At 38.3% G+C, this 27,440-nt stretch overlaps 1 protein-coding gene and 1 non-coding gene across 2 annotated transcripts in view; both read right to left on the minus strand.

Annotated features, from left to right (window-relative positions):
• The window catches only part of FREM2 (FRAS1 related extracellular matrix 2), a 130,803-nt gene that overhangs the window by 63,977 nt on the left and 39,386 nt on the right, over positions 1-27,440 (minus strand). The window lies entirely within an intron of this gene.
• TRNAV-CAC lies at positions 12,577-12,649 on the minus strand. The gene has a single exon. It is a non-coding gene; the product is annotated as a tRNA-Val (tRNA).

The following is a 27,440-nucleotide window of genomic DNA, read 5'->3' on the forward strand; positions in this document are numbered from 1 at the left end:
TCCAATGAGGTGCAGACAGTTTCCGTCTTTCAGTAGCTTCTGTAACTCTTTTTTTGCTTCTGTTTTATGTCTACCCCCAAGTAACGAGTTGGAATGGCTGCATTTGTCACGGCTCAGACTAAGCAAATGATTGAAGTCACGTTTCGGAAAAAAATATTTGAAGAATACTGTACAGTGGCTTTGTTAAAAAAAGAGAAGGGGAGGCCAGAGAAGAGACCTGAATGTGAAAGCTAGCTAGTGCATATTAAATTTTGACTCTAGTAAAATTCAACTAAGCGTAACTAAGGACGTCTCCAAGCACAGTCTGAGATTCATGCTGGGTTAATTTAAGGAATTCCCAATTCAAGGCTACGCACAGTTCTTCTGAAGCAGATTAACCAGATTCTGATTAAGAGTTTAACCAGATTTTCTTTTAGAGAAACTGTAGAAGCAAACGTGTACTGGGTTCAGCCACTGCATTTCATAGCTTTAAATTAATTTCAATTTAAATCAGGTCTATATAAATTAGTTCACTAAAAGCCAGGAAACCTTCAACTCTATTGGCTATACTGAGAGGGTGTGAGATTTTGAAGAAGGAAAAAACAAAGCAAATAAATAGAAGCCCAGTCTGATTCATCCAAGATAGATGCTGGAGCACCACGTGTGGATGAAAGGCTTTAAGGATATTAGGTGGTTAGCTTTGTAACTGAATTCCAGGGGATTCAAAAGATCCACTTTCTGGTTTGGAATTTTGTGCCGTAAATAGGAGACTAGCTCTGCAAGATGCTGACTGCTTCCCATTTCTGTGGTTCCAATTGTGTAAATTCATGAATTCAGTGCACTACCAAAATGCTTCTATTTGAAATGCTTAAGCACATAACTATATGCACTGATGAATCTTTGTCCTCAGTGGAAGTGACAAGTAGCACCTTTTACCCTAAAAAGTTCAAGCTACCCTAAAAGTTCTTAGAAAGACTGAACAAAGTACAACTGGAGAAAAAATTATTCAAATTATTCCTCTTCTCCCTGAAAATATAAATCCATCAATTTTTTTATTTTTTTTTCACAAAAAGATGGCCTTTCATTAATCTCTTTACTGAAAATATTGGTAGAGAAGGAATGTTGAATTTTTTATTTATTTTTTCTACAGTCTGCCTTAAGTCTTTAAGGTATATAGCTCAATCCACCCACAGGCTGAGTGGATTTAGAGCAGCTCTGAGGAGAAGGACTTGAAGGGTATTGGTTGATGAGAAGCTCAACATGAGCTGGCAATGTGCACTTGCAGCCCAGAAAGCCAACTGTATCCTGGCTGAATTGAAAGAAGCAAGGCCAGCAGGTCAAGGGAGGTGATTCTCCCCCTCTGCTCTCATGAGACCCCAGCTGGAGTCCTGCATTCAGCCCTTGGGGCCCCCAGCACAAGGACTTGGACCTTAGCAAGTCCAGAGGAGGGCCATGAGGATGATCAGAGGGTTGGAAACCATCTCATAGACTTCTCCTATGAAGATAGGCTGAGAGATACGGGGTTATTCAACCTGGAGAAGAGAAGGTTCCAGGGAGACCTTATAGTGGCTTTCCAGTAACCAAAGGGGGCTTACAGGAAAGCTGGAGATGGTCTCTTTATTAGGGAGTGTAGTAATAGGACAAGGAGTAATGGTTTTAAACTAACAAAGGGTAGATTTAGATTAGACATTAGGAAGAAGTTCTTTACTCTGAGGGTGGTGAGGCACTGGAACAGGCTGCCAGGGAAGCCGTGGATGCTCCATCCTGGAAGTGTTCAAGGCAAGTTGCATGAGGCTTTGGGTGGCCTGGTCTAGAGGAAGGTGTCCATGCCCATTGCAGGGGGGTTGAAACTAGATGATCTTTAAGGTCCCTTCCAAACCAAACCATTCTATGATTCTATAAAATATCTCAAAACATTTTCACAGGATACGAACATTTCTTATCGCTCTACTCAAAGTCTTAGCAACTCATGAGTTTTTTATTGCTGGAGGATAGATACAGAATAGGATTCACAGAATCACTTTAGCTAATACTTTCTCCCGAAAGTCACAATCTAGAATTTATCTCATTTTAAAGTAGACATTTAAAATATATCACATGCAGACTAGATTTTACTCTGAGAGCACTGAGTATTCACAAAAGAATGTATATGTAATACTTGATCTATGTATATATGTGCAATAAAATATTACATAACTTTAAGATATAGCAGCATTCACAGTGCAGCCAGACAGGTTACTAGGATGACAAAGGCCAAAAGATTTGATCTAAATCCCATTGATAAAATGGAAAGATCATCATACAGTTCTTACATAAAGATTGCCTTGGCAGCTGAAGTACCAGAAGTATCAGTTCCACATAAAGTATATTTACTAATTAATACAAGCCTGTTCTCAACACAAATCAGAATTCCCAATTTCTTCATTCTAGAAACACTTTCTGTCATTGAATGTCAACATGAGTGAGGCATTCATCACAGAATCTTCTCAACACAACTCGTAATCAGGCCCTAACCTCTCAGCCTGCATGCAAAAATCCCCACAGCCTGCATTGAAACAAAAACAAAAACCAACCAAACAAACAAAACAAACAAACAAACAAAAAACAAAACAAAGCAAAGCAAACATAAATACATAGGGTATCTAAAAATGGTGAACATGAGCATGTTATGGGATTAAGGTACACTACAAAAATAGCATGAAGCTATGCTGTGTGCACCTGATCTTGGCCAATATTTGACATCAAGCAGTTCCTGACAGGCTGGTGTTTGGAAGGAAGACCTCTAAAAAACACTGGGTGTTGCAGGCTCATGCCAAAACTCCTATTACACTGTACTTATCACACAACAGAAAGTGAGGCAGAAGAAAACACTTATTTTGCCCTGTCAACATTTCTAGGGTGATGAACAGGGAAGAAAAAAAAAAAAAGAAAAAAAAAAAAGAATTGCATCCTCAGGAACAGCAGGTACGTCTGATGCAATCAGCTGGATTATGATCTGGCAAGATCTGACCCACTCCCCACTCCACTGAAAATAAAGAGAGTATTCAACCAATCAGCCTAGCTGGCTAACTTTCAGATGCCTAAAGTCTGATGATGTGATTTTCATAGGTGAATGAAGAAGAGTTCTAAGAAAGGTCAGGTTACAACTACTCCTGAACCATACAGTAAACTTGAAAATTCAAACACTTTGAAAGTCTTCTTTGGAATATTTAAAAATAACAACCCCCGAAAATCTATTTGGTATAGAAGAATTATTCTCTTACTAAACAACTATTCCTGTGTTGTCATTAAACTAATTAGCATCTTGTATAGTCATAAACAAAATCACACCAGGAAAAGAATTTAAACTTCCTTGTGACTAGTAACAGAAAAAATACAAACATACCACTGAAGCTGTCATGTCTATCATTAAACAATGCCCACATTACCTAAAGCAGAATATCTTTTTTTTTTTTCCTAAGGATCCCCACCCTGCACCTCCCTCTGAAGGAAAAAAACCACACCACCTGGATTAGTAAAGTTTCATGCATGCATGGCCTGCAGCAATAAGTAAATTTATTAGATTTCTGGCAACACATTCTTAAAGTAAACCTAATACTCTTCAGGTCTCTGCTCACTAATTCCTTTTGTGGCGCCAGACAACTTCTCCCAAAAAGCAGACTCCAGCTGAACTGAAGCAAGGTTCACTTCATTGTATCATATTATAACGGGTTTAGCTCCACTTGCTTATTTAATGTCCCATATAGGACTTCATGTTTGTACCTTTAAAGCAGTGCCACACACACATTAGCTCATAGGAAAACTATTGTCATTAGAAGTCTAATCAGAGCAAGCATTAAATTCAAGAGTCACAGGGTATCCTCAGCCTCAGACTTGAAACTAATTAATAATATCAGCAAAGTGTCCTGTGAGAAATATACTTAAGAAAAAAAATTAGATAATAACACTATTTTAAGAATTTCCCGTATTTATGGAAAAAGACTCTACCAATTTCCCTTTCTTTAAAACATATTTTAATTTAAACCCCACTACTGCAAACTCGTTTACACGTGCCTAATACTTAGTGCTTGCGATGTCATTCCCTTGCTTAAAGCTAGGGTAGGTGACTGGGTGCCATCTGAAACTGAGGCCTTTAATTTGTCATAATGACTTTGAAATTGGTATGTGTGTCAAATTAACTGTCAAATTTCTCTTGAAGTAGTTTAACTTTTTAACTCCAATGAATGCTGTCTTTGCAGAGATTTCCTCTCCATTTCAGACGACAATACAGTCTCATAATCTCAAATTTTACAGCCCTAAGAGGAAAATGTATACGAGAGGGATTAAAGTGGTTGTTGTTATTTGCAAAACCTACTCTAGATAAAATGCAACAGCTTTTCCATTTCATCAGCTGTATTTTTCTTCTGTAACTGACTGAGCGTCTATAGGAAAAGTATTCCTTTAACTCCCTGTCAAAGTGATTGAACTATGTCTTGTTTGTTTGTTTGTTTGTTTTTTTAATTAAGACTTCACTCTCACAGATTTGAATTTTGTTTCCTTTTCTGTTCTGGCAGGGCAACAAATAAAATGCCCGACTGACTGCAGGAGAACAAATGTCAGGTGGTTTCATTCACTTTTAATTCATGTTGGAGTCATTGCACCAGGCAATTTCAAATACTTTTAATGTTATTTGACCAGAGAAACTCCTTTGTGGCAACTTGATCCTTTTTAAGCTGTGCCAACCCTATAACCTTTGGCAGGTGATTTAGTCCTGCCCACGAACAGCAGAGTAAAAAACTGAAAACATACAAAATAAAAAACAACCATTGTTGATACAGACAAAGACAAGAAAAGTATTGTAACTTTGCCTTTAGACAAGTCTTGTATTGAGGTGTTCAAAGATATTAGTGCTTCTGAGAAAGGAAATTTGTTTGCATTAATATATTTTTTTTTATATTGTGAAGAGTTTTTCAGTGTTACTTGAGGAATATACTACAAAACACGACAGCATATTCCTAAGGCACCAATTACATTCCTATATTTTCATTTTACATCAAATTCCTGTGGCCCTAATGCCACAGTCACAGTGTGTATAAATGACAAGACGAGAAAAAAAGAAAATGTGGGAGAAGCCAAAAATTCTTTCAAAGAAGATTCAAATCAAGATGTAAACAATTGTTTAAATATCGAAATTAAGTACAGGAGGGGAAGTACTTCAGAACTGAAGAGCAGGTTCAAAACTCCAGAGCAGTATGACCTCTCTGAGTCTCCCAAGGGAGCAGCCCAGACTCAGTTGAAACACAGCAGAGGGGCAGGGGACAGAAGTGAATGTGAAATTATGACAACTTAACCTTGATAGGACATGCTTCCAACACACCCTTTCTCTTTATGCATGTAATCTTTACTCATGCTTTAAGATATGTAGTTAAATTAAATGAAAATGATCTGTAGAAAACTGTATCTTAAAAACAGCATTTAATTTATGGTGTTACTAAAATAGTTTTGTGTTTTTAGCACAGTTTTAGCAACTAATTTATATAGTATTCTCCTTTTACTCAGCTTGAAAAGAGATAACAGATTTAGATGTTATTCTCTTTCTTAATATACTACTAGAATACTACAATGTCTTGATAAGTGAACAAGCATGTTTACTTGAAAATCCCTGTTTATAGCAGGTTTGGTAAGCTCCTTTTACAAAATTACATACTGACCTTCAAATACCTACGTATGTTTTTTTATGTGCCAAGTTGAAATATATTTGGCATCACTCAGGCTTTTGGAAAATCCTTGATCAAGATTTCCACCACCATTCTCCCACGAGTATTCACAAATTAAAATCCTTCAGCTTTTCTCCAAAGGCAAGGGAGGAAATATTTTTGTCAACTCCAAGTCCACCTCCCACTGAAACTGCTGGCTATCGCACACAGGCATGGGTACCTCTGGGCTCAAGTTTACATTTTTTGACTTAGATTTTTTACTGAGGTATGGGGAGGGGTGACCATAGCGGTTTTAACATGGCAACTAGCAGAAACATTTCTCAGATTGGAAGATGATGCTTCTCACCTTTTCTTGAAAAGGAGCTGCACAGCACTCACCTGTCAGCATATGACCTCCGGCTCCCGTGTGTCACCGCTGTGGGTGACAGCATCGCTGACACGTGAACCAGAGCAGTTTCCCCGGGCTGGAGCACCGCTGGGGGCACTTGCCATGTCACTGGGAAAAATCCTCTTGCCTCAGTCGCAGAAACAGAGGCAGCAGCAATTCAAAGCATGTTGATAAGGCAATACCGAGCTATCATCACCTCCATCCTCCTTTTGGCTGGGGGTGTTAAACTTGTTATTGCTAAATGATTTCATGGCCGTTCAAAAATTTATTTTCTTTCCCCCAGGAAATACGCAGTGCCCCAGTGACCTAGTAGGATCCCTACTACCTGTAATATGCAGTAACATGCAGGGGACTGGGCCTGCACAGGGATGCTCACTATGCTGAGAAGTCCCAGTACGGGTAAGGCTGTGAAGAACAGAGGGTACAACAACAACAAGGCAGAGGTGACGAGATGACAAAGTTCACCAGTTGCTCAGTGAGATTAAAGGACATCCCAGACTGAATCAGTCTGGGCAGCCCTCCTGCCAGATAATTATAGATGGCTACTGAAATCCTTCTAACTCGTAATTGCTTGGAGCTACCCGTGAAAGCCTCATTGTTTAGGCAATTGGTCCTCCCCTGGATGTCTTGCAAGGATATTTTTCTCTCTTCTTCCCTTGATTATAGAGGAAAATTAAGGACTTAGGAGGATTGATTCATGAGAGAGTCTAAGTTAGATGATAAATTATATTGAGTGGATTTCTTGCTCTGTTCTACAAGATTGAACAGGCGTGGTTGATTTAATAGGAGAAGATGAGATGGCAGAAGTATTCATTTTCACACAGGTAATTATACAATATATAAAATTGCACTGATTGTTGGACCACTCTGACACCTCTGGAAAGGCGTACATCTGAGCATGCCTATGAAAGCTGTGTGACCAGTTGGTCAGGCTGAAAGCAATTCACTGCTGATCCCTCTGTGCAAAACAGTCTACTCCACATAAATGGACACATAAAGGAAGACATGGCAATTATTCCTTATCTGTTTAGAGATAAATATGAAAAATTATATGATACATAAGAATGTTTCAACCATTCTAATATTTGCACATGCAACTTTAGTCATACTAATGCCCATACCCTTACTAAATCACATCCTCAGCTTGCTACCTGTCAAAGGCTTCTCTGTGCTAGGAAAGCTTTCCTGCTTTAACCCTTTCAAAGAAGCAAAATGACCTACTGGTCAGTCTCATCTTGCCACGTGGAAGGCTGGATCCCATTCCTAAGCTCTCCAAAGAAGTGTCTATCTTGTTATTCATTTAAGAAAACCATTTGTCCACCTCAGCCTCAGCCTCCTGCCTTTTCAAAGAAGGAAAAATAATATTAACTGTGTTGTAAAGTCTATCTAATAAAAATGATATAAAATCTCAACACATAAAACCTGGCCATTATTTTTTAACTGCAACTCCATCCTGCTCCATGCCCTGAGCTAGTAAGTGCAGTTGTATCAGCTGCTTATCAGTTCAGATGATTGACAGAAATAGTTCCACCTATTCTTGTACAACCATTTCTCTCTTATTTTTTCCAGTTATTCTTTAGGTATCTTTCATATCAGAAGAGAAGGTAATATAAGTAAAGAAACCACACTGCATCTCACCTTGCTTTAAAGCTTCTCTAGCCCAAACTCAGGTCTTCTCCAGCAAGTTTCACCCCAGCAATGATCTGGGATCTCTATTCCACTGTTTATGTATGTGGGAAATCTAACTGAAGGTTTCCTTTAACACTGTTCAACACCTATAGACAAGGAATGGTGCTAGAAATATGTGTCAGACAATTTTCACTGCCAGTTTTCACACTAGAGGGTGTCCTCACAGGATCTGATTTTCTGGACCGCATTTTTATAAGCAGAAGAACAGCAGTATTTAAAAGTTTTGTAGAACAGGGTGGAAAATCTCCCTGCATGAAGAAGGGCCAGGAACTCTGGACTATGGTTAATCTTTTTCTTCTTAAGTAATTTCAGAACACAGCCACTCAAAAATTGCTGGAGAATGAGATTTTTACAGTATACTGTATGGAAAAGTTACAACCTTTTAGGTTAATTCTTTGCTCCCTTCTTAAGTATACATCAAGATCTGAGTAAAAGAAATGTTACGTATAAGCTCAAGGAAGCTCAGCACAACAACATATTGATTTCCACTACACTTACACAGAGACAGATAGACAGACAGGTAGATATAATTCTTGAAATATTCCAGAATAAGATTTAAAGTTTGAGCATATCCATTAAAGGTTATACTATATTTCAACTTTAATGAAAACATGGTCTTTTCTTAAATCCTGTATAGCTGAGCAAGGCTGGCTTTGTAACATCAACTTTTCACTGTCTGAAGACTAATACAACAATTGACTGTAAAAACTTCTGCAAGGAAAAGCCTAGATACCTAGAGAAGAGTACTCTGGAGACATAACATCTGAAACCAGGCTCAGCTTGGGAAGTCCCTGAGCAGGCAGACTAGAATGTATCAGCAGGGAAGTCCTTACACCTTGGGTGATTCTGCCATCAATGCGACACTTAATGCTAAAAGAGATAGTGAAAAGAAGCTATGGTGAAATCAAGAATCAAGGACAAAATAATTAAGGAATTCCATTAAGTATACTGATTTGGCACATCAAGATTTTTTCAGGAGTTCTGAAATTGAATTATTTTTTCTCCAACTTGGCAGCCATTTGACATTCAGCATCTGAAAAGCAGATTGATGAAATTTCATTTCATCAAGGGAAAATGATTATATCTTTCAGATATAACCAAATCCTTAAATCTATGATTTCTCTGCTCTATGTTTCCCTAAGATGATGTAGGTTGATGTTACGCTGAAAATAATGTATTTTCACTGATGGTCCTACCTACTGTTTTTCAAAATAAAACTACTACTCTGCAAGGTGGTACTTAGTGGCAAGGAACTATTCAGGCCATTCACCTCTTTTGTGCTCGTATTGTACCATACTTGCAGTTTTAATACTTGCTTTCTATAGAAATCTTTTATACCTCATATATTTCACTGTCCTTCAGACTTTATCTAAATTTTACTTTGCTCCATTATTCTGTGTCTTAGTGTCAATCTGATGGAATTGATTTAGACTTGATTTAAAATGCAGCCTCCTCGGTAGCTTTCAACATGATGTCAGAAGATCATTTTTTTCAGAGCAGTAAATCACAATAAAATGCAACACAAGAAAGTGTGCAAGGGGTGAAAAAAAAACATTTGGGGAAAAAAAAAAAAGAATAAGTTTGAACAGGAATTAACCTAGAGGTTTCCAGTATCAGCTTGGTATCAAAAGAAAATAAGAAAGAGTAATTAATATACTTTTGCCAAATCCCTATTTGTTTACACCAAATCAAGTTTGTTGATAGAACATGCCCCTTCACTTAGTGTGTTAGCAAAAACACTGTTTACAGTATAAAAAAAAAAAAAAAAGAACTGATATTAATTCAAACTGTGCAAAACCTACTGCGAAATCTAGAATGTTCTCTGCCATTTCATATTTAACATATTGGGCAAGAATTTTTTGTCTGTGGTTGGAATACATATCAACACTTATAACCATCTATTAAGTGATCAGTAACCAAGCATTCTGTGGAAATGTTGTAAAGAAACAAGAAAGAATCATAATGTAGTAAGTATAATGGAAAGAGAATTAAGTCTGATATGACGGGTAGATAACAAGAAATACACTTTAATAATGTTTTGAATGCAGTATCATCTAAAGATAATTTTATAGCATACAGACACAGACCTGAAGTATTTCTGATATCAAAATGAAAAATATGCTATGATCAGCTTTCCCAAAACAGTATAAGATTACCAAAACAAAAAATTAAATAAATGTGGATATTTAAGTACTCATCACGTACCAGTGAAAAACCACAAGATGTGGGGAGCTGGTGGTTGACCTCTTCTCACAGATAACTAGTGATAGGACTAGAGGGAATGGCCTCAAGTTGTGACAGGGGAGGTTTAGGATGGAGATTAGGAGACATTTCTTCTCAGAAAGAGTGGTCAGGCATTGGAACGGGTTGCGCAGGGAAGTGGTGGAGTCACCGTCCCTGGGGGTGTTCAAGGAAAGGTTGGCCGTGGTGCTTAGGGACATGGTTTAGTGGGTGACATTGGTGGTAGGGGGACGGTTGGACCAGATGATCTTGGATGTCTTTTCCAACCTTAATGATTCTATGGTTCCATGATAACATCTAAAAGGTTATATAACTCAGTTTTATAGCTTCAAGTACCCATAACATTTTTCAGTGAAACACTTTGTATGAAATTTGAAGTCCAGATAGCAAGTATTATGTATTAAATATACTGAATTCAAAATGACCAACTTCTCAGAATGTGAAAAATATTATGTGCCCTGTTCTATCTCTTAAGAGCTGTGCTGAACATTCAATCCCTCTCTCCACCAAACACCATAAAAACTCAACATTGGTGAGAGGCAGTGGGAGATCAACTGCCAAGGGATTATTTTGACTATTCTTCCTGTTGCTGTAGATTTTGAGCTCAGGCATGTTTAGGAAAGTTTTATGTGAGTCAATACAAAACAAAATTTGACCTTTTAGAGTCAAGCAGAATATTAGGGTCAATAAGAGAACAGTACGTGAAAACTTTCATTATCTCCCTAAGAAATCGAAATGGTCTGTCAAGCAAACAGCTTAGAAGTCTTTCAGAGGTATGCCCAACAAGATATAAATATTCTTACTGTAGTAAGCATAATATTTATAAGCTTTAACCTTTGCCAGAGTAATATTAATAACAAGAGATGAAAAATTATAAGCATTTATGGTTTTAGTGAATATAATCTCTACAGCTCCTTCCATACTTAGGGCTTTAGCCTAATATTTCAAACATCAGCCGTGAACTCAAGTTCAGCTTTCATTTCTATAGTTTGAATCTGCCCAACAGGCAGTGTAAAGCGCAATTATCAGTAAACAATACGACTACTAATGTTAACTCCGGTGCATGAAGGATGACCTTTATGGAACACCAAGAATATTATTAGTGGCAAAGAACATTACACCTGATATGTACAAACGATTGACATGAAATTTTTTGACCACTCAGATTTACATTACCCATGTCAGCTTGGGAAAAATGTAGATTTCTTCCCAACATCTATGTATCCTGTATTTTTAACAAGACACATGCATTCCACCTGATAAACTTAGGACAGCTTTCTTTTTACACTGTAAGATTTATAAAGAAAATTGAGATACTCTACTTTCACTGAATACTCTTTAATACAAGATCCAACAGACATGAGGCATAAATATGTTCCTACACTGCAAGTTCCTTTCTCTCACTGTCTCCCTGTATAAATATACATATATAGAGAGAATCACAGACTGGTTCTCTCTCTATATATAATATATATATATATATATATGTATATATCTTCAAAAAAAGAATTATATATGTATATGTAACTCCCTATATACACACACAGACTTAGGTAGGAATGGACATGCCTGAATGCTTAGGTTAAACAGTTGATTGAGTACAGTGTATTCACTCCATGGTCAAAATCAATCTAATTCTGTGTAAATTATCACAGCTTAGCTGAAACAAATGGATAAATAACTATTCATAAAGATGAAGACCTGGCCCATATTTTTGTGCTGTTCGGCCTCTGCCACCACAAAAAAGAAAGGATATCTATACCAGATGCTCACCAATAAGATGCACAAATCTGTGCACAGTACCATACCCACAGTCACTTATCTTTTTTTTTTTTTTTTTTTTTTTTGGTGTTCACATTATGCATCAGCATTTATTTTTCATCATAGAAAAAAATCAAGTCTTTATTCAAAACTGGTGGAATTTATGTAACAGGCTGAGGATTAATTTTGTTTAGCTGTCAGAAAAAAAAAAAAAAAACAGTAACATGGATAATAGTTGTATTGTCAGTGACCATGTGTCCTGCAATGAACAAAATACAGAATCACAGAATCATCTAGGTTGGAAGAGACCTCCAAGATCACCCAGTCCAACCTCTGACCTAACACTAACAAGTCCTTCACTAAACCATATCACTAAGCTCTACATCTAAATGTCTTTTAAAGACCTCCAGGGATGGTGACTCAACTACTGTGCCCTGGGCAGCCCATTCCAATGCCTAACAACCCTTTCCATGAAGAAGTTCTTCCTAATATCCAATCTAAACCTCCCCTGGCGCAACTTTAGCCCATTCCCCCTCATCCTACGCACGTGGGAGAATAGACCAACCCCCACCTCGCTACAGCCTCCTTTAAGGTACCTGCAGCGTGCGAGTGCGATAAGTCACCTGCCCCGAGCCTCCTCTTCTCCAGGCTGTGACAGCCGCTCCCCGTTAAGACTTGTTCTCCAGACCCCTCACCAGATTCATTACCCTTCTGTGGACTTGCTCGAGCACCTTGATATCCTTCTTGTAGCGAGGGACCCAAAACTCAACACAGTACTCAAAGTGCTGGGCTCCTATTCAGCCAACTATCAACCAAACATGGTGTTTCCGCCCGGTTTCGAACCAGGGACCTTTCACATGTGAGGCAAATGTGATAACCACTACACTACGGAAACTCCTACTTGAGGCTGTGGAAACTCCTGATGAATACTATAACACTATTATGGATAATAATAATAATAATATGGATAATAAAAATATTTCACTTTATGAAGCACAGTGAAATACACCACAGATCTCCAGAGTCATGTCTCCTTTACTAATACGTTCCACTCTATCAGCCCTCGACTGTAGGGAGCAGTTCCATGACCCCCCTGAACCTCACCCTGAACTGCAGCAGACTCCCACAGCCTACAGAGGAGAAATCAGTTCATACAGCTTCCCAAGGTATGCAAATAAAACTTCCCATTCTGCCAGTAAATCGAGACTGAGCAGCCTGTTCTTGGGTGAAATATCTCTACTGCTTCCTTCCCAACAGAGTAGTATCAGGCAATCTCTCCTACCTTCAGTACTGCAGTTTAGGTTGGTATAGCACACACAGCTGTTATCAATATCATCTCCCATTACTCCCATTTTCACTTGGAGAATGTTAAGCCTTTGGGCTGGAGAGTATTTAGCCCTTGCTGGTTTCACATGGCTTGACCCACTTGCTAGAATCAGTAAGAAGATTGTGGAGAGCAATGTTCTGTCAAAAATGTGATGCTTATTAGGTGAATAATACCACAAGCAGAAACCTCTTTCGGGTACCTATGGAATTCCGTCACCCTTTCTCTCCACCGACCATATAGCTCACTGTTGTAACCTCAGTCCAAATCGTTGCCCTGTTACAAATGATCCAGGTTGTAGACCTGCTGGTTTCAGTAACTGCAGCTCCTCTTCTGTTCTTGCCAGCAGCAGCTGGAAGCTTTCTTCCACTTTCTCTCCAGGACTCCCTATGTAAGGAGACATTACTGCATTGAATTACACTCATGCTTTTGAAAAGCATTTGTTGGGATTTGTTTCACCTAACTTTGGACACTGTAGATAATCTGTATCCTAAAATAGTTATCCTAAGCATCCATTATAGTCAGTAAAGGTCTAGTCACTGGATTAGGATTCTGTTGCCTAAAGATAGGTATTCGGGGCCATTTGAGATGCTTTAAGGTATCTGGGCCATCTGCACAGGGCTGGCAAATGTAACACAGGATCGACAAGAAACCCATGCCCTTCTGCAGGGTTAGGCAGAGGTCAGGCAGGTTGCCTGGAGCTCCTCAAACTGCACTCAGTGCTTATGCTGAGACACGTTCAGAAACCTGCATTTAGACATCTAACTTTGGTTGTCTTCATTTTAGCACAAACTCCCACATTTAAACTTTTTCTTTTCTTTTCTTTTCTTTTTTTCCCGTTACTGGAAGGGTATGCAGTTTGAAAAACAAATCTCATGTTACATGGCAGCTGACTTTACTGCTAAAAAAGAGATTTGCAAGCCCTGCCTCTTGGTGCTATATCTTTGAGACGAATGTGTGGACGTTTGCGTGCACCAAACAGGCAGCCTTAAACAAAATGGAAACAGGGTAGGGGAGGAATGTGCTGTTCAGGGCAGGGCAGGGCAGGAGGGAGCATCCATCCAGTGCCAGCCTGAGATTGGCTCAAACTGACTGTAAAACTACAGCCTTGAGCCATAGCTTCATATATGCATTCAGCAAGCGTAGACTAAACACTGCCTATGAAATCAGGAACTCCCTCTTCCCCCATGGTCTCTCAGTCCCAGACTCTGCTCTGTCCCTTCCCTGGCGCTGGCACAAGCACTTGTGTGGCCATGTAAGTAACTGCTCTAGGGAACGGAGCTGTAGCAGAAATAAATGCAGAAAGAAAACGTTTAATTTTAATTTGGGTGATTTCCCTGACCCAGAGTTCATGACATAGTGGTTAAGTACGCCTGTGTCAGTGTAAGGGAGGCAACAGCACAGTGGCAAGTAGCAGGGGTGGAGAGAGAGCAGGACTGATGTGTTTGGCAACAATGCTGGCTCTTGATGCTACGAGTAATCCTTTAGGCAGTCATTCCTTGCTGGTCAGTATGTTAGAGTGTAAATCTGGTCATTAGTCCAAAAAGTGGGGTTTCCATATTATTTCCGTCAAGAAACAAGCTCACCTCCCAGTATTATACCTGATATGGGGTGTAACTAAAGAACACATGTTTTCATGCCGGCACCAACCACATCAATTTCAACAACATGAAAATAATTCCCAGCAGAAGCCCAGAGTTGTGTGGCAACCATTTGAAGAGGCCATGAAGGCTCGAGGCTTACGATGCTTCCCATGAAAAACAAAGGGCTACAGATAGCCAAGCTTTCTGGTAAGGCTCCTTTCCCTCAGCCCCACAGGCCAGGACAGTAATGTGACAGGACAGAGCTTCCTGAAATGTTGCTATTGCTACTTTTGCTCATTTGTGAGACACTGCATTGCATCTAATTGCCAGGAAAAAAAAACCTAAACTTTTAAAAATTAATTCCTTTAACCTCAGTCTTTACATACATACCCACAGATACTTACCTACAACACACACACACGTAAAATGTATGGCATCCACCAGAATGTCTAATGAGAGTATGGTTAAAACATAAAATGAAATGAACAAAAGAAGCCCAGTTTGTTTGCTCTGCAGAAGACCAAAACAAAAGGAATTTCTCTTTGATTAATCATGCATCACTTGTAGCAATGTGCTAAATACCAAAATCTCAGAAAGTATTAGGAAATAAAAAAAACCACTTTGTTTTTGTAGACCTCAATAGCTTGTGGAATATGTTAAAGGAGTCACTTCTGAATGCTTCTCTAACTGCATACTACTTACCAAACAATTCAGCATCATCAGCTGCCAAAAGAAAGAAAGATGAAGAATGCAGAGCTCATCTGAAAATCACAATCTGTGTATTAGTGGCTACCTTCTGGAATGCTTCTGGTGAGTGCCCCGTACATACAGATTCACCCTAGAAACACTTGTGCAAATGACTTTTTTCAGCCTAATATACTTATTAAAGCTACTCATCCAGGCAAGTTTTGAATGACTGAACCAGTAACAGATACTTGGTAAAAAATCCTTTCATTGTTTACCTACACATCAGAGAATAAACAGATCTGTATGACTGTGTGACAGACTTCATGGCGAAAGCAATGAAGAAACTGCATTGTCTGAGTAAGATGAATTAGAACAAGTTCTTTAGTTTTCTTTGTTCCTCTTGGTCACATTACGGTAAATGTAAGTAACACACACACACACAAAATAAACTTCACATTAACCTCTGGCACCAGTTAAACTATCTCAGAATTTCATGTTTGTTCAAGTTCACTTTAAATGTAGTGATGTTTTAATAGTACATGACAGTGCATGCAAAAGAATCGCCATACTCTGTTGCAGGAAGGTCACAGGGAGTATAGAAAGAACCTCAGACCTGACTCAATTTCACTGTTTTTTACATTAATCTGAGCCTACAGCAAAGTTAAGTCTTGCTTCCTGCTTACACAGTAAAAGTAGGAGCACATACAAATCCATCTTTAAAGCATGCTCAATCTGCATGCAAAAGGTGACGGTAATTATCCCAGACACATAGAAAAATAAGTCTATAAATGAAAAAAGAGCAATAAAAACTGAAGCATATTTATGCATGCACTACATATGAAGTCCCAGCACGACATTTCAGCGCATTCTCTATATGAAATATAATAATTAACATCTAGATCTCAGACTTTATTATTATATCATCTCACTGGTTGTGATATCATCTCAATGGTTGCAAGAACTTTATCAGAAATTTATCAGTTTATCTATTCACTAATTACAGAGTGATCTTATGAAATATAGCAAAGTAGCTTTCGGTACCATTTTTAGCTTTTTGGCTTCTTCCATACATACTAAAATTAACAAGTTTGTATTTTTAAATATAAGAAATCCTGTGATTTTTTTTTTCCATTTTATATTAAAAATCCACATATTTAACACAAAATACCATTAGCTAACAAGGCCAACCACTGTGAAAAGGCTTCTGTTTGCTCCCTCTCTTCTTTAAATTGAGAATTTTCTAGTAGTAGTACTAGTAGTAGACCACTTTGTAATTTTTAAGGTGATACAGGAACATCCAGAGAAAAATCATCTTGTTCATCTTTTCTTAGATACTTACATTACTGGATGTCTAGTTTTTAGATGCACAAAGTTCAAGGAGATGAATCAACCATGGATGATGCAACAGCCATTAACAAGCACAGCACAGCACATGAGGATCAGCTTTCCCCGGCTAACTACAGCCAAACCAGTCAGTGAACGGGAAGAGGACAACTAATTCCTCAAGTCTGGTCTGTTTCTCTTATTCATTAGATACGATGTAGGTAGCTAAATTAAGGCTTCCATACTACCGTCCCATTACAAGCTATTGTAGCTGAGTTGTCAGTGTTTTCAATGTAGGCAATATATCTGATGTTCATAGAAAGAAATTTGAGCACAGATAGAAAACATTATGTACTACTATGGTAAAACGTTCTAGTATTTCACAGTTGATAAAAAAATATAATACATTTTTTAGCTTTCTAGTCTTCATTTTGTATAAGAATAGCACTGTACTGCAGAGCTCTTTTAAAGGAGGTTAGTATGAACCTTGTGTTCTTTAATCAGAGTATTTCTTGAAATTAATCTTACTCTCATGACACAAATTTAAAAAGACACAAAGCCATCTTCTCAATGTAAAGGACAAAATGCTATTGTTAAATACGAAAGCATTTAATCATTAAGCAATAGGTAGGAAGAAAACGTTTGCCAAATTGGCTACAAAATAGCAGATCTGAATGTACTCTGAAAAAAATGTGTTTTCTGGTAGATAGAATAGCTACATTATTAATAACTTCTAGACTAGTAAGAAGTAACCAGCTTCCCCTGAGCCATGCCATGCATCCAGGTATTTGTATTAAGTATGACTGAGTAGGAAGGGCTATACTTAAAAAGCAGGTATTAAAAATCACCTACATCTTTTGCTAGTCTGTAACTATAAGGTCATTTTAGAACTACCTATTTCTTTATATTTTGGATTTTCTTGGTACAACAAACCTGATGAAAATATAATGAATAAAAATAGGAAAATCAAAAATTGTGGTTAAAGATCAATGCAAAACTCAAAAGACTCTGAGTTTTTTGTAGGACTTTTTTTCTTATTTGATATTTATGTATGTAAGATTCTCAACACAAACGGAACATTTTCAAAGTGAAATCTGACAAATGCTTCCTGAAATTGCAGAAGTGGGAAAGACTGAACAAGTAAGGTTGGAAATGATAAAGAATTACCTGTTCTACAGGTGCATGAAGCCAATGTTGCTAACCTATCTTTCACTCTAAAATTTTACAGAAGACAAAGAATAAGTTACAATAAATTTAAATTCTCATGAAGTACTGATTGTTTAGAAGTACTTATAACTGCACAAGAATGTCAGAATCTTTTGTAATTTATCTCAGCACAAGCATTTAATAGCCCCAATAAAAAATGAAAAGAAAAAAAAAAAGAAAAAAAAAAGAGGCTTACTTTTTTTTGTTCATTTTGTGGTCAAGCATCACGTGAGATACTTTAAGTTGCTAAATTGACAGAGAATGGTATCAGGAACGATTGTACACAATCCCTTTATCTTCAGTGGAATTAGGGAGAAAGCTCCTTTCTAGAAACATGACTGCTCTTTATGTCACTTTGCAAAGAAATATTCAAACTGTTCTCTAATTCAGTACTATATTAATCTAAAAAACATTTGACAAGCTCATGCCAAGAAGGGCCTGCTAACATAATTGCTGTCAGACCAGTGCGTTTTTGGCCATGAAATAATGACCATAAGGTCAGGTGAAGTTCAGGATTCTTATCATATATAGTAAAGTTGGTTGTTCAGGTAAATGTGTTGATATGCAGAGCCCTTGAATCTTTTCAAACCCCAGGAAAAAGAAATAGCGACATACACCAAAAACACAAAGAAGATGACCTTCTCACAAATTTTCCAACTGAACACAACACTTTTTTTTTTTTTTTTTTAAAAGAAAATTAAGATTAGTCAAAATTGATTCACTGTGGAAATGTAACCTTTCAGCACATCTGATTAAACAAGGGTTGTTGCAAACCGGTATGTTGCCATGACTTTCAGCATCACAAGTCTCTAAGTAGTCATGGGGATGGGGACTCCAGGACGTTTATAACCCTTAACCAGTTGCAATTTCAGGCTCCTTAAAAAGGGTAGTGAGCCAACCTGGGAATCAGGGAATGTAATGAACTGATTAGACTAGAAATCAAGGATTCCTCAGAAAGCCCAGATCTGAGCAAACAAGGCAATAATACTTTAAAGCTGCACATCATGGCAGTGGACACATCACAGAGACCTGAGGCTTGTACATGTCCTTGCGAGTTTCAGAGCTGCTCGTTATGGGGTAGAAATATCAATTTTGCCACTACTGTTCTACAAGTCATAGGCCACAAGCAGCACATTAGTTTCACTCAGCAGATGCAAAATCTTAGAAAGCATTCTTCTTGTTAGGAAAGCAGTATAATAGTGTTTCCAATATGAAGGAAAAAAATAGATTTTTCCCCATATATAGGAGTAAAACAAATTTGACTTATCAAATTCCCAGCAAACAGGAATCGTAATCTTAATGGTTTACAGTGGACACAGTGAAAATGCAATTCTAACAGAAGACGCAGGGACCTTCTGTAAGCTCCTTAAAAATGTTCTATATACTAGAAAACTACTAAAAACCTAGGACCAGAAGTCTTCTTCCTTGCATGACTAAAGATGGCACCAAAATAAATTACCTATTCTTAAAGTCATATACTTACAGCTACTTACTCACTTAATCTAACTTTAATGAATCAGACCTTTGAAATCCACAAAAAGGAGGGGGGAGTTATTATCTTCAATCCTAATTACCTATGAGAATTTAATCTTGTAAAACATTTTAATGTCACATTGCTGAATGCAGTTGAAATGACTAGAGTAACACGCTATATAGTTATGGTCAAGGGAAGAGAGATCTGACATCCCTACTGCTACATAAGTTATCAATGAGGAAATCAGAAGAATAAAGGTTGCCTAACATACAGAGCCTTTTTATATATAGATAAAACGATACCAAATTAAAAATGTGTGGGTGAAATTAATCTCTTAGAAGTTTGGTGACCTGAAAGCTAGATCTCTAAACTAAAACAATCCTTCTGCAGTCAGAAGAGCGAATAGAATATCCAACACAAGCTTGGCCTTCCTTCTCTTGAACACTCTTGCTCTCTGCAGTCACCTCAGGATGCTTTCTGAGGAAGCTTGGGTGGTTAGTGTAGATGACAGAACTAATTTTGAGTGACTGAATTGAATGAGGTTAACCTGGATTGTCTGCCAGACATGAAAACATAAGATCTCTAATATTTGCTAGAAATATGATGATTTTTTGAAGTTAATAGGGAAAGCCAAAGACAGTCGTATATTTGCATGTATATCAAACATACGCCGATTAAACTTGACTTTTTCATAAAGGCCAGATACAGGCTTTAGGAATGCTTCTTTCATGAAGTGAAAAATATATAGATAGATACTGATAAGAGTATCTAAATATATTGGGTGCTTTATTGTAAAAAAATTAAATGCCTCTGAAGTACGATTAAAGTCAACAAAATTTCAGACATACATGCAAAGTTCACAATTTCCAGTCAACCTTTTTCTCAAGCAAACACAATACTACAGAAACGCCCCCCCCCCAAAAAAAAAAAAAACAAAAAGCACAAGACTTGCTTCCTTTTCCAGTAAGTGGAGTTTTAAGTAAAAGTTTACCTAGCCACTAACTTTTTGACCTATACATTTGTACTAAGAATAATTTCAACAGAGAACTTTGATTACAAGTTACTCCTATCATGGAGATTGAAAACACATATTAGTTTTAGTTTTCATTAAGAAAAAGAATTACTGCCCTGTCTTTATTTCAGTCTTAATGTGAATAAAGGAAATGTCTCTATTGGCTCCTGTTCTGAACACTTAGAAGATAAAGAACACTTGCTGTGCTAATGTGGAGCAAAGTATTAACAATTTTGTATTTCCAGACATTGGTAACAAGATAAATGAGGGGAGAAGGATTATTTGCAACTTTCATAATTCAGTCTGGTATGCAATACAAACCATCTCTAATCTTTTTTTAACCACTGACTAATGGGTAAGAAACATGAAGATGTTAAAGCACTGGAGGTAAACATGTCAATTCCTGGAAAAATGGAACAAGTAGGGTGATCGGCTAGCCAAAACTTTTGTTCTTACACACTTATAAAATGTGTTTTCTCTCCAATGACATCCCTTTTGCAACTAAATATCAACAGAAAAGAAAAAACGTATTTCCTGTTGTGGTTTCTACTGAAATGGTCTGTCTACAATGAAAGCAAGCTTAACCTCTGCAAAATACAACAGACTTACCTCAAAACTGCAAATGGATAACAGAAATTAAACACGTTTTGCACTTTAAATACTTTTGAGTATACTCCCCCATCTGGTTTGTGTTCCTGAATGTCTGCTTTATGGGAGTAGGCTGCATGTGCAAAATAGCTGTCCTTGCATACTCTGTTAGTAATTTCATCCTTTTTAATTTTATAGATATCATCCTTGACAAACATCCACAGTCAAGACAGAAAATTGGGCCCTTTGCAGTGGTAAATAACAGATTACCTTATGACTATGAAATCATGAATGGGAATCTCCTCACCTAGATCAGAGTTAAAATCTCTACATTAATCCACCTTCTCTTCATTGTCAGCAGAAAAAGATAGGTCTATCTAACATGTGGTACAACCTACCTGCCTTAAACCTTCATTTTAAACTCAGTTGATAGTTTGTCATGCTAACTAAATAGATGGGAGAGAAATCTTAAGAGAAAGAAGGTGGCAGGAAGCACTGTTTGTAGATACTGCGTGAGAGGTGACAACTCTAAAGAAAGTGGAAGGAAGTCCATGTTGCAGTGAACAGTTGTGAGCAAGTTCTTCAGCCGTAGAAGCTATGGTGTGACTGAAAGCTTTAAACAAGCTTTTTTGTTTGGCCAGAACTGAATCTACGTTGCATCATGTCTAAGATACTAGCTTCAAAAAGCTAGTGGTGATGATGGTAACTTAGGTACAGAAGGCTAATTGGGTAGTGGTTGGCTTGAACTGATGTATCAAGAATAGGTTTCTTCAGAAACAGCTTGGATTGTTTTATGTTTGAAGACAGAAGGAAGTATTATGCCATGGAGTGAAGCTTTTATCAATCAGTAATTACAGAAGAAACTGATACACTTGTTTTTGGCATTTCTCTCATGGTCACAGTGATGTGATCTATCTTTACCATGTGGCCTTCAGCCCAGAGGAAATGCCAAATGATACCGAAAACTCCCATTCATCTGACCAACACAGAATTTCATGGATCCAGGCAGTCTTTTTGTTAGCCACTGTTGTTGATGACTTCCCATTGAACTCTGACTTAAGTTAAAAACAAAAAAAATGTTTCTTACCTTCAAGGAGCTCATTATTCTGGACCAAACATACTTAAAACACTTTTTAAAGTTTCAGTTCAACTAGCTGTTCAACACTCCTCAGGCACAATAGATTTTTTTCCTCCTGAAGGTAAAGCCTGTCTGCGCAGGAAATACAGCTTGCCTGGGAGCTGGTCTGAGTATGTGAAATGAACTCCCCCAGGAATGAAGAACCATCACAAATCTTCCAATTTGAGTCAGAGTATATGCTTTTGACTTGTCTTTAACAAATGCATGACATACATTAAAAAAAAAAGAAACAAAACACCAAAAACACGCTAGGCTACACTGCACACACAATTCTGCCCCGAGGAAAGGATGAAAGAAAGAACATTTTGTGACAGCAGCTAATCGTGTTTGTTCATGTACTATTGAAAGGTGTTTGGATATTACAGGAGCGGGGTGGGGGAAGTGCAGTAAGAACCAACACAGAAGAGAATAGCCTCACCAGCACTCATGTTCCAACACGCTCCATAGGGCTGCTTCCCTGTCGCAGTGCACTGCTCTGTGCTTTAGCAGGAACACATTTTCTTTGCCACTTCCATAAACCCACATCTTAGGGAAATGAAGCTGACAGTTTATCCATCAACCAGCTTCCTGAATTTTATAACACTACAATAAACTTTGTAAATGTTAACTTTGATTTTCAATAAACAAGAAATCTGATTGTGAAATAATACTGTCAGCATGGTGTGCTACGGATAGACTTAAACATGAAGTTCCACAAATTTCTGCATGCACTTGCTATTAAGCATCTGTGGTTTTCAAACTCTGTTTCCTAGTCCAGAATACGTTTCTGTAGCCTTTTCGATTCCTCCATTCTTATTTCAAGTCAGCTGAATATCATATTGAACATCTGCTCAGATATAAATCTTTTTAATGCTCCTGATGGGTTTTCAAATTCATATAATATGTAAAACTTTGAGATAGCCATTCCTAGTAAATAGTAGATTACAGCATTAATCCTCAGCCAGAAAACTGATCCTAAAATGCATTCTCCATTCTAAATTGCCTTGTGCTGACAGTTGCATGTTTTTATCACAAGCAACATCTGTGTACTCCTTATCCAACTGCAGGCATAAAATAAGGGAAAGAAGAGACCAGTTGACTTCATTTGATCAATGAGTGAAATCTGAAGACAGTGTGTAAATATTGTGTGCCCTGCAAAATGGTCATGAAGCAGTTTTACACACTGAATAAACTGACAATAAAATTTTATGCCGGATGCTTTATTCTGTCACCTATGTTTTCTTCTAGCAAAGCATATTGTCATGATTGACCTTGTAATCTTTTCACATTTCTCAAAGTGACAGTTTCAATAGCAATAAGCTGCACTTTAAAGAAATTTGTTGCTGATAGTACATGTAGAACCAAATTCTGAAGTCTTTACCAAATAGTCTACTCAGACTACTCGGTTATGATGTCAGAAGTGGTCCCTAGTAATAAAACTGAAATCCCTGGAGAAAAATGGGGGGGGGGGGGGGGGGGGGGGGGGGCAGGAATATGACACCAAACTTATATGAGAAAGAATTTTCACCTGTAGGTTATAATCAAGCAGCCTGAAAAGTCTGGAAGAATACTGTAAGTAACCTGTAAGTCTGTGGTTTACAGAAGCAATTATATAAGCTGTGCTCTCTACTGGTATAATAGATTCCCTTTTGCAGTTCATACTTTCCTGTTACCAGGATACTTGCCTTCCTTTTGCTAGCTTGTCCTTAGTGCAACACAGGTCTTAGCCAATTCGCAGGTTGCCTCGGACCACAAAAGCAGTACACAAGCAGTCATCTCACTATCGTGGAGTGTATGTCCATTCAGTCCTTGCCCTTATATGTAGGGAAGAGCTAAAGAGCACCGCAGAGCAGAGTAGTAGGAAACAAACATGGAGAAAAATCCATAACCATGCTGTGGCTCCTGCCTGCCCTCCCCAGTGCTGGCAAAGCTGGCCAGACGAGCATTCGTGCCAGGAAGCTATAGGAGGGGTTTTCTCTCTTACGCCAGAATCTCTCTGACAGCTCTCCATGGGCCCTGCTGTTTTGCATGGGACTTACAATGGACAAACGTCAGTGAGCAAAAGGCTACACACTCCAAAGGCAACTGAATTTAGATGCTGTAGGCAACTCCCAAATTACTACAGACAGGTGGACTTCCATAGCAGGTGCAGCTATGCATAAGAAATTGGAAGAGGTTCATGAGTTCAAGTAAACTCTACTGGAAATCAATAAATTCCTGTTTTATAAGGCTATGATGCAAACTGCAGAGTATTTAATGTTGCCTCTACATTTTTGGCTTCAGGGGACTAAAATAATGCTCTAGTATACTTGTATTTATCATCCAGAGGAAGCTGAGATTGCTGAGAGGTAAGCAAGGTATTTTTGTGTTTAGTTAGTCTTAGATAGGCGGAATACTGGAATACTGTAAAATGCTGGAGTGAGCATACAAAGGAGATTAGCTGTATCATTGCAGCTATTGAAACTGTTATTTTTAGTTTTAGTTTGCAGCCAGACATCCACTAGGGAAATGAATGAGATGGTATTAAAAGCTAATATACCTTGTCTGCTTATTTCTGCCCATCTGCTGGAGGCTATCATTTTTCATGAATAGATCTTGTGAGCACCTCTCATCTATGCCAGCACAAATTAGCCAGGTTAGTTTCATCAGCAAGTTAAGGTAGCTCAGATGGCATAAAGCTGAAGCAGAGAAAGGCGAAGCATTCTGTTGTCTCTTCTGCAGCCTTTATCAGAGGTTTAGTAATGAACAGCTGAAGGACAATAATATCTTAAACCAGCACAGCTGCTTCTGCAATGATTGTCTGAGAGGGCCTTAGTGTTAACTTACTGAGATGCACACATGGAGCAGGTCATACATATGCTAACTGCTTCGGTATGCTTGCAGAATCTCAAAGAAAGAATAACATTGGTGGGATTCAGACGCCTAAACACTGGCATCTAGTGCAATGTAAGATGACTACTGAAACCAGACATGAGCGTAGACTGGCAGGCAGGACCTGCAGAAAGTCTGCATTGGTCTGAAGTGGCAGCTAGAGGCCTAAAGGCTTCCTCATAGTTCTACTCTACTTGGGCTATTACAAAGTGTACATTTAGACAACTCATTCTTAAAACAATTTTTGGTTTCTTGGTTTAAGGACAGGGAACATTTTTTTTTTTTTAAATTAAAAATGCAGGAAAGTATTTTTTTTTTTTCTGTTTAGATCAGCAGTAAACTTCCTATTGCCATTCAGCCAGGACAGAATTCGGTTAACACAGGATGCTTTTTAGATTTTCCCCTCCATATGGAGCACAATATACAGGCTGGATTCTGCAGCTGTGGATGCTTGGAATATCTGGAGTCTTGCCTGTAAGACACTAGTGAGCCCTTACATTACTAAGTATATTGTCATTACCATTTCCTAATTTGCACAGGCATTGTCGTTACCCTCCTCTGTTGAAAACACTCTCACATGCTTCTGGCAGCAGATCTCAAGCAGAATCAGTTCTTCATTACAAAGGTGCCTCAGCAAGTGGCGCTTCCCACACACCAGTGACTTACACTTTGAACTACTTTGTTAGCCTACGTGTGCTGCCAGCCAGAAAAAACAAGCTCAAGTCCTGCAGTGTAGTTTCTGCCAGTCATGAGCTGGCAAGGGTGTGAAGGATTACGGAAGGGTGCTACAGAGCTCCTGGACAAGGAGGCTCAGTGTTCTGATGACATCTGCTGGCTAACCAGAAAGGCACTAATCCACTGTTAGGGAGGCTCAGCCCAATGTTTTCCATTCCTGAACCTTTTATGTTCATGATGCATTCAAACTCAAAAAGCAGAGGTTACGACAGCAAAGAAAATAACTGCCCATTGAGACAGCTCCTCTTGTACCTCTGCCGCTGATGCTTGTTGAGACAATGCATCTTGTCTTCTCCCACAGAATAGCAGTGTAAAATAGATGCATTTGCTAAGTAGTATTTAGAAGGCATTACAGGTAAAGATTTCCCTACTGCAGTGGTCTTCCACCTTTGCATTTTTTCAGTCCTGTGTTCTGTAAGCATGGCCCCCTTCTAAAGTGTCTGTTGCTGCCCTTCTCCATGAATGCTTACATATTAACTTCTCTCTCTAACCTGCCAAATGCATATGAGACAAGCTCTCTTTCTCTTATCTGAGTTGATAGAAAAGTACACTTGCACATTTCTTTTTCATCCAAGTCCTCATCTGCTAAACTATTTACACATCCCTCCACAGTCTAGCCACTCCTTCCCTCAAGTCACTCCCAGACTTTTCATCTTAGCTCCCGGCATGTGTTTTGCAACAGCCTTCTCCTACCTGTCCTGTCAGCTAAAAGCATTATGAAGCTGATTCAATACTCAGTGCGACTCTGGCACAAAGAAGGAAACTGCTTCTTGCAGCTTTGCCCTTGCAGTGAAGTTGCTCTCTCCTCCCTTACCAGTCCCACACTAAAAGAGCGCAGCCTGCTCTCAGTCTTGGTGCAGACAATGGTGCAAGCCCTGGCTCAGTTCAGTTTCTTCTGTATGAGGATGCAGAAAGTCAGTACCATACTGGAACTTAAGATTTCAACCCCTCTTGATTCCAGTTCTGCGTCGATTCAACAGGCATGACACGCTGCAGAGGAGGTGGGGTAAAAACTCTCTGGGCTTTTTCTGTGTAGCATTAACTAAAGACGTTGTTCATGGCTTTTATCCTAGCCTTTTCACTACAGCAGAGGGAATTTGGAAACAATAGCATCAAAGACAGTAAGGAAGCAAAAAAAGGCTATATACATGAGAGGCAAATATATATATATATATATAAAAATCTGTTTTTGCATTTTGCTAATCAAGCTTTGTGAGGAATAAAATACAAACAATTTACACAAAGGAAAAACAGCTACGATTTTTCCAGTGCTCTAATTTCTTCTTACCTTGGAGTTTATTAACTTCAGAGGAGCAACATAAAAATGCCATTCAAAGAATCTATCAAACATCCCTTTTCAAACACACGTATTAAACCTCCCAAAACCATCCTTCCTTCCCGTTGTATGGTTATTTTCTCCCTTGATATACCATTCACATTATAATTGAGTTCACTCCATTCCAGTCAGTTTAGGCTAAGTGAAAATGGACAAAAACAAAGGAGCTCTAGAAGGACAAAGGCATTGTGTTAGTAGCTGATGAGCTGCACTAAATGGAGCTGGAATGCACTCCCCTGCCAAGGCAGCCTGCTCAAGGTAAACGCACCAACCTGCTGGATTTAGCAGATTTTGTACACAGGCAAGACTCAGACTAAAGACTACCCTGGAGTCCTAACTTGCAGAAAAAAAAAAAAAAAGTATTTAAGTAATTTTCCTTTAAATAAAAGGCAAAGATTGCTATTTTTAGGCAGGTGTACCTGTAGATACA

This window comes from Cygnus olor, chromosome 1 (genome assembly GCF_009769625.2).
Source record: "Cygnus olor isolate bCygOlo1 chromosome 1, bCygOlo1.pri.v2, whole genome shotgun sequence".
NCBI lineage: Eukaryota > Metazoa > Chordata > Aves > Anseriformes > Anatidae > Cygnus > Cygnus olor.